This window comes from Protopterus annectens, chromosome 2.part1, assembly GCF_019279795.1.
Source record: "Protopterus annectens isolate FY-2018-M chromosome 2.part1, PAN1.0, whole genome shotgun sequence".
Classification (NCBI taxonomy): domain Eukaryota; kingdom Metazoa; phylum Chordata; order Ceratodontiformes; family Protopteridae; genus Protopterus; species Protopterus annectens.
The window spans coordinates 323,091,785-323,106,768 of record NC_056729.1 but is presented as its reverse complement, the minus strand read 5'-3'; the positions used below and the strand labels follow the sequence as shown (position 1 = coordinate 323,106,768).

Here is a 14,984-nt window from a genome sequence, read left to right as displayed (position 1 = left end):
TACATACATGAGAAAAGGTTTCATAGTGTATAATAACACGTGGTTACTGTTTCCTTTCTAAAAGTATAAAGTAAGTAATTTGGAGATTTAATATGGGATTGTTCATGTTAACAGATTTGCACTGCTCAGAACTAGAAGTTTAGATTTTATTTACAGATCTTTATGGAGTTGACTTTATCAAAATGGAGTTTCAGTGCTGTTAACTGACTTATACCTTTCTAATAAGTCTAAAATGTCCTGAAATTAACTTTCCTTGCTCCTTGACTATGTTGCTTTGCAGTAGGCATATACTATGGAACTACCATTTAATTTCTCAAGATTGCTTTGATTCATTTTTGATTTATTTTATTCTTCTTCTTCTTAGCCAATACCTTTCATTTAAACATATTCTTTATGTGTGTCTTTGCGTTCTGAGTTTAGTTCTCAAATTTCATGTATTCTTAAACAGCAGAGTATTTACAGTAAGCACTGCATTAATGTAACACATTTTCATTTTATTTACTAATCCATTCTCCAAATTCTGGGCAAACATCTTGAAAAGGTGCTCTATACACCTCTTTCTCTCTCTGTCTGTCTCTCTCTCTCTCTATATATATATATATCTATATCTATCTATATATATATATATATATATATATATATATATGGTTCTACCTGACATAAACGAAACCCCGAAACACCGACAACGCAATCACCGAAACCACATAACCGACAGTAGACAGTACAAAAACACGAAACCCCACATGCCCGACAACGAAATAACCGACGTTACACAAACACGAAACCTCATACACTGCACACACCACAATCACAACAATCAACAAACAAAACACATTCCCTGTCCAAAAACCACATACACAACACAAGCACACCAAAATCCCTGCAAACCCACACATACACAACTACCTACAACCCTAACCCAAACCCTAACCCTAACCCACTACCGCACACTTACCTGACCCGCTCCCTAACCCTAACTCACTTATCCCGCCCCTAACCCAAACACAATCACTACCGCACACTTACCTGACCAGCTCCCTAACCCTAACTCACTTATCCCACCCCTAACCCAAACACAATCACTACCGCACACTTACCTGACCCACTCCCTAACCCTAACTCACTTATCCCGCCCCTAACCCAAACACAATCACTGCCGCACAATTTCATTCAGCCTTACTTGCACATTGACGTTCTTATGAGCCGTCAACTTTAACTACTTTCGGCGTTTTCAAATTTCGCGCTTCTGGGGCTTCAAAATTTTCTGTTGGTGTTCTCTGCTGTCGTTGAACTAAGGTAGAACCATATATATATATATATATATATATATATGTGTGTGTGTGTGTCCGTCCAGCAGTACCACCTGTTCTCCTCTAAACAACATGGATTTTGGCCTGGATTAAGCACTTTGGTCCCAAACTGATGAAACCCTGCTAAACTCTGATACTGGCCTCCTTCCAGATACCTTATTTATATAAACACAGAAAAACAAGTAACGGTAACCCACAAGGCAAACACTCCGTAGCCTGACGATAATATGATCAAAAAATAAAAAGTCAACTGGTAACGGAGTGACCAAGGCAGCATAAACAGCAACAATCAAGCTGTTTATAAAAGACGTTTTATTAATACTAACATGAGGTGAGCGCTTTCGCATAAAATGCTTCTTCAGACCTTTAAAACAAATAAAATATGACAGCCATATATATATTCAAAGCAACCAATCCTCGGACATTGCTAATCATATTTACTCAAGCACTTAAAGAAACAACACATCAAAACTGAAATACCAAATAGACTAATGTCAAAGCATAAATATTCTATGCATAAAAAACTATGCATAAAAACCATTAAACAAAATAGTATACATAAAAATAAAAATAAAAAATAAAAACTATTTGGGTATTCTACGTTTCTTGGGCATGGACTTAATGGATGCTCGCTCATTCAAACCAGAGCCTCCATAAGCCCTCAAAATGATCATCCAGTTTGTTTCCCTATGTTCGGTATGATTCCGAACATCCCCCATTCTTATACCTGGAGTAATGATGTCAATAACCCTAAATATTAAATTATGTGTTGCACCACACTCCAAAACATGTCTAACAACATGGTCCATAATTATGGCACTAACAACATGTCTAAAGTGGAAATGGACTTTATTGAATTTTTAGGGACCCAGAACTTAAGGTTCTGTAAACCTGATAAGGGGGGAGGATTAGTGGTTTTTACCAATAGTGATTATGAGAATAGGATGTATGATATTTTAAAATCCGACAAGTATGACCACAGTTCTAGATCTGAAGTTAACAGTTCTTACAAGCTTATTAAGGACACCATTGAGGATTTATTTATTGAAAATAAAATTGATTTGAAGACGCATGACTATTTGATTACATCTTATCCCAAATTTTCATGCGTCTTCGGTATCCCTAAAATACATAAAAGAATTGATAATCCACCATTAAGATTATTGGTTGATAGTAGGGGATCACCTACATATACCTGTGCAAAGGTGATTGATTCTATCCTTCAGAAGTATGTTCGTAAGGAAGGACAGATCTGTAAGGACTCATGGTCATACTTGGAAACAATTAGTAAAGTTCCGTTTGACAAGGAAACTAATTTTATAACGATAGACGTAAAGGATTTGTATAGCAGTATACCTCAGGATACAGCTTTAGAATGGGTTAGTTTTATGTTGAGGAAATATAATGCACCAGACAGGGAACTAGATTTGGTATCAATACTAGGAGACTTGGTGCTGTCTTATAACTTTTTCATATTTTGTGACGATTTTTACAAACAAAAAGTACGTGTCGCTATGGGGTCTCCATGTGGGGGCAGCATAGCCAATTTGGTTATGGCCTACTGGGAGTCACATTATGTGTTCTCGGCTTTAAATCCTTACTATGAAAGAATCCAGTTATATACGCGTTTCCTAGATGATATCTTTATACTTGCTCATATCACAGAAAGCGAAGCCACAATGATGTTACATTATTTAAATCAAAGTACTGACTTCTTAGAATTTACATCTACATTTTCCACTGAAAATATTGCATACTTAGATGTATGGTTGAATAAAGATTTAACACTTAATTGTTATACTGCTAAAATCCATCGTAAAAAGACATATTCCAACACTTTCTTGCACTTTACCAGTTGTCATCCTTTTTCTCAAAAAAGATCTGTGGTTAAGGGTCAACTGGTACGGGCTGCGAGAATGATTACATTGGACGATGATTTTAATGATGAGTGTTTAAATCTTAGGAATATGTTTATTGCAAGAGGATATCCTGATGGTATGTTAGATCAGTTGATTCAAGAAGTGACTGAAAAAAGACTGTGTAAAGTGTATACACCATTATTGCCAGGTGTTAACCACAACTGTGTGAATTCCACAATGGCGGTGAATACTATTACATGTATTAATGCATCTGAGATTCCTTGCATTCCTTATATTAATAACCCCGACTTGAATGTGCAATTTGACGTACCTGTGGACACAAATACATCCTTAGTTTGTGGAACAACTTTAGATGTACCAGATGAGGATTTATTAACACCTACATTCATCACTACTTTTAATTTAAATAGTGGTTTATGTAAAGACATTATTTTTAAGAACTGGGAAATGTTTAAACTTCATCCGGACATTTATAAGAAAGTGGGGTGTCAACCTCAAGTAGTTTACATGAGGGGTAGAAATATAAAAAACATTTTGGAAGTAAAAACAGCTGGATCAGTGTTTAATGCAGGCATGCATAAATGCCAGAATTGTAATTATTGTAAATACATTGAGGAGGGTACACACTTCAGTATTAGGAATTTTACATATAAAATAGGTTTTAAATTGAACTGTAACTCATCATTTGTAATATATTTGGCTAGATGCAAATTATGCCCGGCCTTCTATATTGGAAAAACTGTGAGAAGGTTGAGAGATCGCATATACGAACACACATATGCTATTAAAAAGTTGAAAATGGAGAATGCTTTAGCCAAACATATTAGTATTTACCCCAACCATGGTTTTAAATTTACAGCAATTGATCATACCCCTATGGATCAAAGAGGAGGACCTAGACCTTTAAAACTAGAAGAAACAGAGTTACTATGGCAGGTGAGATTGTATGCTTACTGCCACCCTGGGATAAGTGACACCTGTTCAATTGCTAGTCTTTTAAAACTAAAGAATCTTAAAAGATGACATTTCATAAATATATATGCACTTACTACTTATTTTACACACTTTATGCATTACATATTTGCCCGTTTGTAAATATCTATATAGGTACACAGTTTAGGATTTCAAGATACTCACTAGGTTTGTATATGTAGTATATAGTATTGGTTTGCTTTAACTTTTGCTTGATGTTGATTGAGGCAGGCTGCTCCTAAGTTAATTGAATAATTTTTGTAATTATATTAATGTGGATGTCAATGTTATGTCATTTCCTTTGAAGAAGTCAAGCATTGGGCTTGTCGAAAAGCGCTTTGGATATTTGTGTTAGTAAAGACTTGATTTTTTCACTTTCCTTGTTGGTCGCTGTTTTACGTTTTTTCTGTATTACACTCCAAAACATGTTTGGATAGGGCATTATACACCAAGTTCTTTCATATACAGTATATATACTCTCTCATCCTTTCACATAGGGATCTATTAGTCTTCCCCACGTAGAATGACTTGCATACAACACGCTCCGCTAAATATACAACATTGGTAGATCTGCAATTTGCATTAACCCTAAAGGTAAATCTTCTATTCATATCAGGGTGGTCAAAAAATTCAGATGTATTAATCACTTCACAGAAGTTACAGCTACCACAAGGTAGCGTGACTCCTAGTGCTACATAATTAGTTTGATATTCCCTGCTACTACATAGTAACCTTTTTAAATTCATCTTATTCCTAAAAGGAAAAGATGGGTGTGAGCCAACAATATCACCAATCTGTGGATCTACCTGTAGGATAGACCAATGTTCACTAAAAAGATCACTTAGTGACCTATGGTCTTGTGTGTAAAACAAAGGGATCTTCACATGACTATGTGGGGTCATGGGGGAAACAGATGATTTCACCAATGGCTCTATCTTAGGGTCATAGTAAGGGGCCACTACATCCTGCCTAAGATCTTCCAAATCTGCCCAGTTCTCCAGAATCTCATTCCTATGGTAACCACGCGATAATAACCTCTGTTCCAAAAGTTTAACCTCTGACTGAAAACCCTCATCAGTTGGATTCAGTCTTGAGGCTCTAATGCCCTGTCCACGGATCAGGTTGTGAAAACATAATTAGAATGCATACTAGTTTTTCTACTCAAAAGAGTATTCCTAAAACAGGTTTTCCTATAGACCCCCGTATTTATAATAGAGCCCTGTAGTTTCTCTCTATATAGTTCTGAATATTCAATGCGCTCTCTAGAGAAAACCATGGTAAATTTCAAACAGTCACATAACGTGTTCATATATTCAAAAAACTTTTCTCTTAGACTTATATGATTGTATACAAGATATTGATAACTTCGAGGAGATGTTTTTTGTGACTATGGATATTCAGTCACTATTTACTATGATTCAGAATAATTTAGGTGTGTGTTATGTACAAGATTATTTGAGGGCACACAGTACTTACGATTCACCACAGCTAGAATTGATTTGTTTCCTTTTAGAGATTGTGTTGAAAAACAATGTTTTTGTGTTTGAGCATGATATATATGCTCAGAAGCATGGCGTAGCTATGGGCACCTCATGTGCTAATAGCTACGCCAATATGTTTCTAGCACAATGGGAGGAAGAGGTTCTGTTCAAAGCTGTTTATGTACCCTTCTATCGACGTTTTGTTGATGATTTATTTTTTCTTTGGAAGGGTACAGGTCCTGAACTGAAAAGTTAATACATCTGAATTTTTGACCACCCTGATATGAATAGAAGATTTACCTTTAGGGTTAATGCAAATTGTAGATCTACCAATGTTGTATATTTAGCGGAGTGTGTTGTATGCAAGTCATTCTACGTGGGGAAGACTAATAGATCCCTATGTGAAAGGATGAGAGAGCATATACACTGTATACGAAAGAACTTGGTGTATAATGCCCTATCCAAACATGTTTTGGAGTGTGGTGCAAGACATAATTTTATATTTAGGGTTATTGACATCATTACTCCAGATATAAGAATGGGGGATGTTCAGAATCATACCAAACATAGGGAAACAAACTGGATGATCATTTTGAGGGCTTATGGAGGCTCTGGTTTGAATGAGCAAGCATCCATTAAGCCCATGCTCAAGAAACATAGAATACCCAAATAGTTTTTATTTTTATTTTTATGTATACTATTTTGTTTCATGGTTTTTATACATAGTTTTTTATGCATAGAATATTTATGCTCTGACATTAGTCTATTTGGTATTTCAGTTTTGATGTGTTGTTTCTTTAAGTGCTTGAGTAAATATGATTAGCAATGTCCGTGGATTGGTTATTTTGAATATATATATATGGCTGTTATATTTTATTTGTTTTAAAGGTTTGAAGAAGCATTTTATGCGAAGCGCTCACCTCATGTTAGTATTAATAAAACGTCTTTTATAAACAGTTTGATTGTTGCTGTTTATGCTGCCTTGGTCACTCCATTACCAGTTGACTTTTTATTTTTTGACCTTATTTATATACTTGACAAAGGCATTTGACCTCATTAACCACTATCTTATCCAAAATAAACAAACTCTTAGAGCAAGAAATCTGGACCGAACCACAAATAATGGGGGGGGGGAGGGGAGGCCCAAAAATAGGAACACTTTAAATATTGCTCTTACAAACAGTTGATAGACTAACAGGTTTTGCATTAGCATGACATTCTGAAGGATGTGAAGTCTGAAACTCAAATGCCTGCCATTATTTTCTGACTGCAGTCCTCAAAGATTTGCCAGTAAACTACAATTTTATGAGAAACAATTCAAAAATATGAGGCAAAAATCTGAACATTGTGTGAAAATCTGGACAGTTGAGAGGTATGCTATAAACTACTAGTCAATCCTACCAAAACCAAAACTATGCTTTTTTGAAAGTCCACAGAAAATTCATGAAACACCTAATTCTTAACTATCTTTGACCAACACATCCATTCCATAGAGACAAATCTCCACCTTCAAATAACTAGGACTATGGTTTGATCAGTTAGTAAACTTCCATTTCTACTTAGACAAAAGTGAGAGCCAAAATAAACTCTCTCCTCTTCATGGCCAAAAAAATCTCCTCTTTTCTATCCCAACCAGCCAGAGCAGGCATGGCAAAGGAGCTCTCCTTTCTCATCTTAAATATAGGCTCTCAGTTTTTGCTTCTGCCTCCAAGAAAAACATTGCCACACTGCAGTCTATCTCTAACCGGATCTGCCGAGTCATTACAAAGTCACTTATCTGAGAGCATCAGTGTGTCACTCCAGAAAAAGCTAAATGGCCACCTATAAAACAAAGATGTAATCTACTTTTAGGATCCCAGTTCTAAAAATTACTCCAACTCCACACATTTATCCTGTTGCAGCTAGACTTCATGAAAAGACCATCTCATACAACCTGAGACACTGCTCACAAATTATACCAACTCTCATTACCCCTAGAACCAAACTCCACATGCTTTCTCATCTCTGGCACCTACTCTTTGGTAAGCTGTCCCCATTGACATTAAGGAAATCAACCCTTATTCCAAATTCAGAATGCAGCTCAAAAAAAACACTTCTTCATCTAACCCATATGCACCTGTTTCAACACAGAACATATCACATAACCTGTCTCATTTTGGAGTCTCATCTACACTACCAAGATTTACTGAAGATTGACCCACTTTAATGTATGTATTGTACATTACACTCTTCTTGATTGTAGATTGCACTGTGCTTGTTCACTGCAATGTATAAACACAGCTTTTGTATGTAATTAGTCTGAACTACTCTATTATTGCTTACATGTTTGTATTTTTGTTTGTTAAATGTTTTCTATTTCACCCGAGATGAACCTGAAATTGGTTAGTACTGATTGCAGTTTAGAGAACTGGTGATTCACCTTAGCACATCTTTATGTTGAATATAAGCAAAGATAACCAGTAACCATGAAGATGAACTTTATTAATCAAAAATTCAAAAAGCATTACACCTATAAGCACTTTCACATTATAGTTACTCTGGCAGTTACTTGTGTACCATGTTAAAAGCAGCTCATTGACTTCCCCTGCATAGGTATGATCAGTGCTGAAGTTATGGTGGAGCCCTTTCCCTGTTCAGACCAAAACATCATTCATTTTGAGTTTGGGTCACTACCTTTCAGACTTAAATTGTACTAAATTGGCCCAGGCTCAACTTAGTAGGTTTGTACAACATTCCTGATCATTACACAGGAATATATGTACGGCATGCAAGTCCTTTGAGTTTATCCTGGCCTGCAGAACTGACACCATTCCCTGTTGGATTTAAAATTTGGTCTCAAGCACCCTAAAATTTGTAGGTTCTCTCTCTTTTAGAAAGGCCATATTTAAAAGACAAGTGACCACATTTGGAGCACATGGAACATCCCAGACTCTTTTTCAAAGGAACTGTAAAATTTCTACCTCCTTCAGAATCAGGAGGGGGCTTCTCATCCTATCCCTTCATCATTCCTAAGAGGATTGGGAGGTTCTTTTCTCTTCTGGGTCTCAGAGACTTCAAAAGGCATATTGCGTACTTCATATTCTTTGTTGTGATTCTTCAGGGATTCATATGTTTGCAGCCACAGGAAAAGATATAATGACTGCCCACTAACACATCAGTATCTTAGAACCTCACTAAATGTTCCTGTCATTTGTGGTAGGTCAGCACTATTTTCAGTGAAACATGCTTTTCTATCTGCTCTCCCACCAGTAATTTAGCCATGTTAGCAAGAACCTTTAAGAAGCAGGCTCTCAGAATTCCTGTAGCTGCATGACCTGTTCCTGGTGGTTCATTGAAGTTCTTTTCAGCTATCCTTTTTTGACCCCTGCTATAGTTTTTAAATCATAGGAATATGCTGTAAACTTGGAGGACTACCTGTTGGTCCCCTTGCAAAGTAATTCTTTCCTAAATTTGGAGTTAAATTGTTGCCATTGTGGTTATTCCTATCCACTGAGAGAGCCCAGTTACTTATGGACTGGGTACCTTGGGTGAAAAGCATGAGTGGGTCAGTGCATTAATTGTTCTACATGTCTTGAGCTGGATGGTGGATATGCTCTTTAGCATCCTATTGAATTATCATTTGATGAGTGTTCATTGGATGATAAGGTGTCAGTGGCTGGAGAGATATCAAGATTTTACAAATCTTCGTGTCAAGCGCCTGGGATCATGCTGTGCTATTATACAGTTCCTGTACCAGTCTTAGACAGAGTAGGGTTTCCTTTTGTACTGCTGAGTCCATCACAGTTTTCAATGGAGTTTAGAAGGATCTGTTTTGGTCACCTTATGTATAGATTAAATGGAATGACCTAGAAAATATGACACTGGAACCTCCTTAAGCTGAGAGTTGCACTCCTTCAGAATTTAGAGAGAAAGTTGAGATCCTAATATCTTATTCTTAGGTCAGAAAACCAGACTATGATGTGATATGTAAACAGTCGTGATAAGATGAAATTGTACCCACTGTGCAAATAGGAGGTGAAGATCTGCAGTTGGCCATTAACCAGGTGTTAAGTGAAATCTCTCAGCCACAGTTTCAGTCCTCTGCAAGAATTAATTAGGATTAGTGTATTCTGAACTTGTTCACAACAGAGATAACTCCCGGTTCTTCTCAGTTCAACAGGGCTGAGGGCAGAGGGTGATACCTTTTCACCCCATGTTGTGGAAAAGAGTACTATAACATAACAAAAAAAAAAAAGAAATACCACCCATCCTTGTTGTCCCATGGTGACCAAATCGAGGCTTTGGCTTGGACAGCAGGTGGTTCCACCTTCAGATGGGGTTGTTGCCTTAGATCCTGTGATCCCACCAGATCTTTGGTGAAGATCTTAAATGTGATCAAGAGTACTATATAAAGTTTTCTACCATATAAGTCTGCTCTGCTAAGTAAAAGAAGTTCCCTATGTGTTTACATGTAATTCTCACCTATCTTGAACATGTTTGTCTTGGGCATTAGCAATTTCATGATCACAGTGCATGTATCTGTCATTCCTTTGCTTCTGTCTAGTGGATGGTAGAATTGTGATATACAGCACAACCTTGTCAAACAATTATTGAACAGAATTTGCACTGCCATCATCCACCTTTGAAGAACCCTTCCCTTTCTTAAGACTTGAACTTCATAATTGTTGGTCTTGAAAATCCATCTTTCTGATCAGCATGTTCAGCAGATTTTAAGTTGTTTTAAAAGTTGCTGCCTGTTTTTCTGGTCAGTACCACCATTTGTAAGACTCAAAACTATGGGCCGTAATCTGCTGGAAATCTTACCTGGTCTTTCAAAGGGATTAGTGTTCCTCAGGACTAACTCAGGTTACTTACTGAGCGTTGCTTTGGAAATTTCCCTAAACTAAACTATTCATGTTTCTGTTTCTTTATGGGGCAGGAAGATGTCCCTTCATATCACAAACATGCATCATCAATGTAGGTTTTACCTGTAGAAGGTGTGCAAGTTCTAAAGTGTGGATCAATGTCATTTTCTTTTCTCTGGATAAGGAGAGCGTAACTGTAACTGAGAAAACCTTGTTGAAATAAACATCTCATCAGGTGACTAATTATCCCTTGGCCAGTGTGGTTCGAGTCCATTCTTCCAGAGGTGTAAGCATTTCTAGTGCTTGTTTCAGGAATGCATCCAACGCAAACCTTTATTAGGTCTCATTTGGTACATTGTTACATCACAATTAACCATCATACCTTTAACATTTTGAACCTGTCTGGCTAGTGCTTCAGTGACGGGTTATTCTGCTACTGCTTATGATTCTTCCCAACCGATACCTGATGGCTCATCAGATTTGGCTATAACAGATATATAAATACTCACCTTATCATTTGACCTTCAAGAGATCCATCACAGTGGTCATTTATCTTCCTACTGTTCTCCTAGTTTTAGATGACACTTGCTCTGAACTTGGGGATAGATAGCGGAATAACTCACTTCTAACTCCATCTCCTCATCTATATATCTTAAGACCTCCATAATCCCTCCTTCCCCCTCACATAGCTTCTTCTTACTTGTATATCATAAAAACCTAGTAACTCATCCCACGTCAGTCGTAAACTCCTATCTCTATCCAAAAACATTAGTGGGACATTGTATACAACCAACTCCCATCTATTTCTCACCCAGTCCAATACACTTTGTTTTATTTTTTATTTTCTTAACCAACCAGCTACTCCCTTGCTCACTCATTTGCTTCTACTCTCACTGTGAAACTCTCCTTCTCTTGTCATATTCCTTTTCAAAGTCCTAAATGTTCCTTTCTCCAAACACTCTCTCTCTCTATATATATATACCAACGTCTTATGCCAGTCTCTTTCTTGCCAAATGCCCAAAAATCTCACATTCTTCCCCTTATAATAGTCACCTAACCTCTCACAATTTTCAACACCACGCCTCAGGCTTAATTCTAAGGTTTAATTCTGTCCTATTCCTTCATATCCTTGTCCTATTTTATCCCTGTCACTTTCTTAAACCCACCATCTCCTTCCTTCATACTCTCATCCTGCTGTATCCCTATCACCTTCTTAAATCCATACTTCACCCCCTTTCTCTGTCTCATATACACTACACTCCACCTGATATCACTCTATCTTCTTTTACCACAGCTCTCCTTACTCACCTTGTACCATTGTACTTTATTATTTTAAAACAGAAATATGCACCTTTCTCAATCCTCTTCTCACTTAATATCATTCTTAACCATCTGTCCATTCCTCTTTAATGCAGTTGTTCTCAACCTCCACCTTGTTAAACCAATCCACATACATGCAAAGTCCCACCAGTATTCTCTCCCATCTAACTGCAAAGGAAAACCTACTTACTAAATTAACCATTCAGCCTACCCCACAGCTGTACAGCTTCTGCTCAGCAGCAATATTCATCCCATCCCTGACCCAAACTTCTAAAACCAATCCCATTGTGTACTAACCTCAGTACCAAACACCTATTTCTTCACAACCCACACTCACTTAAAATCGTTAGTGTCACATTCAGGAGTAGACCGAATAAACTGGTAATAATATATTCTTGGATACTCCAGCACAACCCAAATATTACACTAGCTAAAACATAGCTCAAAAATCCATTTCCTGTAATGAGATACTCCTTTCTGGCTATAGCATTCTGAAGACATGACCACCACCTTAATAATGTACTCTAACTTTAAGATAGAGGGAAATAGTGGATTGGACTAGAAAAAGGTAATAATATGGGATATTGTTAAAGAAACAATAATATGAGCTGTGACTGTTGTGCAAATAAAATGTAAAAGTGATGGAACTATAGAGGAGCAACAAACTAATCAGTAACAAACTGGCAACATTTAAACTGAATACCTTTACCTAGTAGTCTAGTATTGTGTCTACCTAACTAGTAACAGCATTGAGCTTAACCCAATGGATCTGGGTACAGTAACTGTAGAGTAATAGCTGCATACAATATAAATAAATAGTTCCAGTTGCACTAATTTTAAAGCAGATAGTTTCAATGCAGTATTAATAAAGCAGTCAGTGAAGTAATAAAAAAGTATATCACACAGGTAATCCAGTACTCTCCAGTGCAGTAGTCGGTTTAATTGCGATAATAGTACAGTAATCAGTAACAAGCAGAAAAGCAGCAATCCCAATAAAAAAGTGCAGTCAGTAACCCATGATAATCTGTGTCAGTAACTGTCAACTCTGCAGTGTTATCTTATTCTTTGTCTAATGCGCACATTACACTGCTAGGTCATGCACCAGTGATGATGTACCAAATATCAAAGAATAATTATTTCTCTAATTAATGGTGGTATAATGATTAGAGATGTACCTCTCAACCTCTCAATGCAAGAAATGTGGACAAAGCCAGAAATAAGGTGTGAGGGGGGAAAACGCCCAAATATAGGGACAGATTTTAAATATTTCTTGTATAAGCTTAGAAAGTTGCTAGAATGACAGACTTTGCATTACTATATTTTCTGAAGGATATGAAGTCTGAAACTCAAAAGTCTGTCATTTATTTAGCATTATTTAGTGACGTCAGTCCTCAGAGATTTTGCCAGAAAACCACAAATTTTATGAGGAGCAGAACAAAAATAAATTGCAAAAATCTGGACATTCTGCAAAATCTGGACATTTGAGAGTTAAGGTTAGAGGTCATGAATGGTATAATGGCAACGGTGACTCAAGGTAGAAAATCTGATCCTGCTTTCTGTTCACTGTCTGTTTGGATTGTACATGTTCTCCTCATGCCTGTATGGAATATTACCTCCCAAAACATGCTGGATGTTTCCACCTCAAGGGTGAAAAGGTACTAGTTTCAAACCAACATTCTCAGTTGAATTTAAGAGGTATGCCAACAGAGTTCAGCAGTACACACTCTGTGGAGTGCCTATCAGAGGAAGATTTGTGTACACCCACTGTTTTATGCATCCGCTGTGGTGCACATTATCCTGTAGAAAGGAGAACACAAATTACAGACTACATGCCAGCTCAGGGCTAGCCACTCAATGTCATCATTTGCTCTAGGTGATTTGGTCACATCCACTAATATCTCCCAAAATCAGCATGGGGTATTTGCCAGTGCTAAGTGGGTTTAAGGACCCAGCCTATTCTGACCTACACCAAGGACCTTTGCTAACAGTGGGATGAATCTCTGTGGCCCTTTTGGCCAGTATGTGCTTACCATAAAGCCCAGGATAACAGTGTTGAGAGCAAGCTGGATGTAAAACCAATTGATCTGCCAAAAATGAAATAAGGATTGTAACAGTAAATACAGGTTCCCTGACAGGATTCAACTTGAAAGTGGATGACAGAATGGCATGATGTTAAGGAGGAGATTGGACATCCTGTGTATCCAAGAGACAAGGTGGAAGGGCAGTGCAGCACTGTAAGTTGGCTTGAGATCCAGAATCTACTGCTCAGGAAGAGGACAGACTAGAAATGGTTTGAAAATTGTGCTGAGATAGTCTCCTGAAGACCATGAGGGATGTTGTCAGAATTATTGACAGACTCGTGACAAGCCAACTCCAGTGAAAAGAGAGAGCAGTATTCATAATTTCTGCATATACACCACAGTGAGGAAGAGTACATTCAGGCAGTTGTTGCAGGACTTACTAGGTAAAGCGTGACAAAAATGATTGGTTTCGATAAGGGGGTGATGTGAATAGTCACACTGAGGCAGACAGAAGAGGATATGAGAAATACCTAAATCCACATGGGTGTCACAAGAGGAATAAAAAAGGAGAGGCCATACTGGACTTCAGTCTGTCAGATAGCTCAATGGTGGCCAACATATGGTTTATGAAGAAAAGACAATCACAAGCAACTTAGGAAGATTTCCTTGTAGTAAGCAAAGACCATTTTGGTAGAATCAGAGCTTGCAGAGTCACCCCTAGTGAAATTGTCAGTCACTCAGTATAAACCACTGAAGGACAAAATCAGCTGCAACTGGTTTCATAGAATGTCCTAAGGCAAGAGGTCTGAAACTCAAATGACGACTGGTGCTGTATGAGAACTAGAAAACTCAGGCAAAGGTCAGAATCTCCAAGACAAAATGGAAGTGCAGGCAGTGTACCTAGAAAAGTACTGTAGTTACTTCCCTCATATGCTGGTTTGAGGGCTGCTTGAGGACCAAGGGGCTGTGAGTTTGAGACCACTGCTCTAAGGTCAACAGAGAGAAGACCTGGAAGTTGATTGGAATAAATGCTCAGGGGTGTAGAACCTCAGGAGGAAGAAGAAAATAGGTGGCATGAAAGAAGAATGGCAGTTCTTAAAACATTATGTCCGAAGACTATAAAACAGATGTGCAGCCAGACTAGATATGGAAATAA

The 14,984-nt window shown here is 37.5% G+C and overlaps 1 protein-coding gene across 1 annotated transcript in view; it reads left to right on the top strand.

Moving 5' to 3' along the window:
- Positions 1–14,984, top strand: part of TBC1D19 (TBC1 domain family member 19) — a 2,958,314-nt gene that overhangs the window by 1,749,449 nt on the left and 1,193,881 nt on the right. The window lies entirely within an intron of this gene.